The following is a 4,767-nucleotide window of genomic DNA, read 5'->3' as shown; positions in this document are numbered from 1 at the left end:
CGTATCCGATTGAGTCAATCCGGACGCTGCCACGTTAAAAACGGGTGCCAAATCCCTGATCATGCACTTCTCACAACATTCATCCAGCCAGCTCGATCTCTTGTCAGTTCCCTAGCCTCACCGACCTTCAAACCTCTCTTCCTCACACACTCATCCACCATATCTCTCCACTTTCTCCTGGGCCTACCTCGCCTCCCTCCTTCAAATTCACTCAGATACATCTTTTTCACCACTCTGTTGTATCCATTTTCTCCACATGACCATACCATCATCTGTACACTCTCTTCGATTCTGGTGTCCACCGACTTCCTCACTCCAGATCTTTCACGGATCACATTATTTTGTATCCTGTCCACCCTCTGTACTCCACATACATTCCTCAGCAGTCTCATCTCCATTGCTCTTACTCTTGACTTTTCTTTTTCATGCCACACCATAGTCTCACATCCATATGTTAAAGCTGGCACTAACACTCCTTCACGTAAGCCTCGTGCAGCTGCAACACTCAAGCCTCTGTTTTTTATCAAGGCCTTCATTGCACCAGCTACTTTTCTTCCTTGTGTTACCCTACTTTCAACTTCTTTTGCACATTTCCCTCTCTTTTCCATCACTGTACCCAGGTATTTGAACTCTCACCAATTCCAGTCTCTTTCCATTCAGTGTAACATCGCACTGGGAGTCACCTTCTCTCTCAGTAACCATCACTTTACTCTTTTCTACATTTACTCTCAAGGCACGAGATCACAGACATCAGCAAAACTTTGCACTAGCCTGAATTTCCCTTTAACGTGGCAGCCTCCGGTTTGACTCTGTCGGATACGTTTGTGTGAAGCAGCAGAACGTGGTGATTGTTGTTGGCATATCCCGTAGAACCAGGATTCTGGGAGCTTGAATGATGAGTGAATGAAAGAGTGGCCCACTGGACTGGGCAAATCTGGGTTGTCAGGACATTGCTACTCCTCACCCTGCCCTAGGGTGGGAAAGGAGGTCCGGATGATGATGATGATGTGTGATGAATTAAATATATATATATATATATATATATTCATCATCATCAGCCATAACGAGTCCACTGCTGAACAAAGGCCTCCTCCAACCTTTTCCACGAATTCCTTGACTGAGCCAATCTTTGCCACGTTTTCTCTGAAAATTTCTCTATCTCATCTCTCCATCTCCTGTCTGGCCTTTTTCTGCTATGCTTACAATCTCTTGGTGTCCAGTCAGTCAGCCTCTTGCTCCATCGGTTATCCCTTATTCTTGCTATATGGCCTGCCCACCTCCATTTCTGTTCTTTTATCCATCCATCCATCCATCATCCAATCCTACATTGCCCCATGAGGAGCTTAGGAGCCCAGGGCTAGGCAGTTGGTCCTGACATTGAAGATGAGAATGACCAGCCTCACTCATCCCTGAGTGGCATTACGTGAGCAATCAACCCCAACCATCCCTTGGATATAAATCTTCACCGGCTCAGTCCGACTGGAGTGCAATAATAACCCACTATACCACCAAGCGCCAAAAATAACTTCTCTAATATCTTTGACTTTAGTTTGCTCTCTCACCCAAGTTGATCTTTTCCTGTCTCGTAAAGATATTCCCAACATTGACCTTTCCATTGCTCTCTGAGAACGGACTAGTTTATTTTTCATTGATTTTGTCGGTCCAGGTCTCAAAACCATACGTCATAGCTGGAATTTTACATTCGTTATATATTTTTCGTTTCATACAAACTGGCAAGCTACTTTTCATAATGACTCTAGATTTACCGAAAGCTTTTCCATCCGATTGTAATGCGTTTTTCTATTTCGCTATCATGATCTTTCGTTAATTTTAGTATATGTCCCAAGTAGTTGTACTCCTCGACTTCTTCAAGAATTTCATCGCATATTCTGATGACGCTCTTTGGTGTTTGAGGATTGAACATTAGTTTTACTCTGGTTCATCTTCAGTCCTACTTTCAGACATTCTCTGTTCAGGTCATATAACATTTCTTGCAATGCCTCCGCTGTTTCTGAGATTAGGACAATGCCATCTGCAAATCGTAAATGGTTTAGCTTTTCTCCATCTATGTTCACTCCTTTGTTTTCCCAGTCTAGCTTTCTGAAAATACTTTCTAGACAAGCTGCCAACGGCCATGCCACGTTGAGTACACCGCTTCCCGTCCGATCAGCGAAGTTAAGCAACGTTGGGTCTGCTTAGTACTTGGATGGGTGACTGCCTGGGAACACCAGATGCTGTTGGCATAACGTTCTCCCTACGTGTCAAGTGGGGTTGGTGGAGGATTAGTGCCCCTCCCTGTAAAACAATTAACTTTAAGCCCTTGACCACCCCGTTTGGGATACATGGCGTCTGGCAATGAATGAATGAAAAATTTTTTCTGAGTCCTTATGTAATTTAACTGTAGCAGTTCCCTCTTTATATATGTTTTCGAGAAGTTTTACAATGTTCTCATTCACTCCTTGTTCTCGCAATGAATTTATAATTGCTATGTGCTCCACTGAATCAAACGCCTTTTCGTAATCAACAAAACCTAAGCACAGTGGTTTATTATATTCTGTAGTTTTCTCATTTAACTGATTCATTGTGTGTAGATGATCAGTGGCCGAATACCCGCTTCGGAATCCTACCTGTTCACGAGGTTGGTTTTCCTCCAAAATTGTTGTTATTCTGTTCGTAAGGACTTTAGTGAAGAGTTTGTATATGACTGATAATAAGCTAATGGGTCGATAGTTACTAAGGTCTTTTGAGTCACCTTTTTTGTAGAGTAAAATAACTATTGCATTACACCATGTTTTGTGAATTTTCTTCCTATTTATACATGTGTAAATAAGTGAGCAAGCCTATTTTGTACTTCTACTCCTGCCTCCAACAGTAAATCTGTTATTATTCCATCTTCTCCGGGAGCCTTCCCTCTTTTTATATTTTTAAGACAAATATTTACTTCGTCTGGTGGTACCTCAGGTATTTCACTTGTGTCAACTGAAAAGTTAGCTATTGGTTCTACTGTCTTTGATGCATACAATTCATTGTAAAATTCTTCAACTCTCTTCACCATCTTATCTCTGCATTTAATGATTTCACCGTTTTTTTCATTCAGTGATGTCATTTGTTGTTTTCCTAGTGCCATTTTACTTCGGACCTGTTTCAGACTCTTTCCATTGTTGGTGTCTTTGATCTGATCCATGTTTCTCTTTCTTTTTCCTTTTCTTTGGCTTTTGTTGCTAAGCATATTTAATTCCACTCTTTCTGTTTCATCTTTCTTTGTTTTTACTTTCAATTCCATTCGTTTTTTCATAAGCTCGAGTGTCTTTTCTGAATATTTCTTGGCTTTGGTTGTATTAGGTTTTCCCACAACCTCTGCTGATTCTCTTAGCACTTTTGTTAGTCTGTCATTCAGCTTATCAATGTCACATTCAGCATTACTTAGAGCCTGAAATCTGTACCTTATCTCCAACTGGAAGACTGCTTTGTTTTCGTTTACTAATATTGGGCATATCTTTTTATCTTTAATCATCTTCTTTCTTTCACTTCTGAAATTGAATCTAGCTGTGCAACCCACCGTTCTGTGATCACTACCTATATTTACTTTGTTGATAACTGTGACATTTGTGATCGTGTTATTCTTATCTGCTATAATGAAGTCGATTTCATTTTATGTTTCTCCATTTGGGCTTCTCCAGTTCCACTTTCTCCCTGTTCTTTTGTGGAAGAATGTGTTCATTATTTGTTAAACATTTCAGCAAACTTTACCAGCATTTCTCCTCTTTCATTCCTTTCTCCCACTCCAAATTTTCCCATACATGCTTCTTCATTTTTCGATTTCCCAACTTTTGCATTGAAGTCTTCCATGAGTATAGTATATGTTGGCTTTTCTTCTTCCATAATCTGGGAGATGTCATCATAGAATGTTTCTATTTCTTCATCTGGGCTTTGAGAAGTTGGTGCATATACTTGAACTACTTTCAGGGTATATCTTTTGCACAGTCTAATGACAACAAATGCTGCTCTGTCAGATACACAGCTGAATTTAACAATGTTGTCGGCAAGATTTCTGTTAATTGGAAATCCAAAACCAGTAACCCTTTCATTTTCTCATCCTCTGTAGTAAAATAGAAGGTTGCTGTTTCGAGCTGAATTACTTTTCTTCTTTTCTGTGGATCATATATATATATATATATATATATATATATATATATATATATATATATATATATATATATATATATATATATATATACCGTATATTACTTTTGGCAGATCAATTACTAGTTTCAACAACCAAAACAACGTTGCAGTTAAAAATTCTGCGAAATTGGGAAAGACGCTTTCCAATGTTGGTTAATCCCTAGTTAGGAGGATTTCCCAAATGGTTTCAGTAAGTGAGGCAGATAGTGGCTAATCGGACTCCCGGGGTTTTACGGGATTGGACGAGATGACGGAAGAGAGGAAGTCGAATGGTGGGTGGTGGGGAGGGGTAAAAGAGGAGACGTATGATAGGCGATCAGTCAACAGTCTGCACGACCTTGGTGGTACAGTTGTGGACATTAACACTCGGCACCTGCGACTTCCTTCAGTTGAATATTATAATCTGGCTTTAGTTGAAATTGAAACCTAGAACTGTCCCAACCATGAAAAGGTTAATAGCACTACACTTAATTCACTACGGTTCCTATAGTTCTTTTAGCTGGAATAAATCGCCTGGTGCCAGCTGGAATGAAACAGTAGCGTTGTCACGACCAAGAGCTGGTTAACCACTTCAGCTGGAGG

The 4,767-nt window shown here is 40.2% G+C and overlaps 1 non-coding gene across 1 annotated transcript; it reads left to right on the top strand.

The window, feature by feature from the left end:
• Positions 1–2,124: 2,124 nt before the first annotated feature.
• Positions 2,125–2,243, top strand: LOC145393081 (5S ribosomal RNA). Its single transcript, XR_013896099.1, has one exon. It is a non-coding gene; the product is annotated as a 5S ribosomal RNA (ribosomal RNA).
• Positions 2,244–4,767: the final 2,524 nt, after the last annotated feature.

This window comes from Coenobita brevimanus, chromosome 23, assembly GCF_032717465.1.
Source record: "Coenobita brevimanus isolate Jiangsu-jjx chromosome 23, ASM3271746v2, whole genome shotgun sequence".
NCBI classification, from domain to species: Eukaryota; Metazoa; Arthropoda; class Malacostraca; order Decapoda; family Coenobitidae; genus Coenobita; species Coenobita brevimanus.
This window is presented reverse-complemented; position numbering and strand designations above follow the sequence as displayed.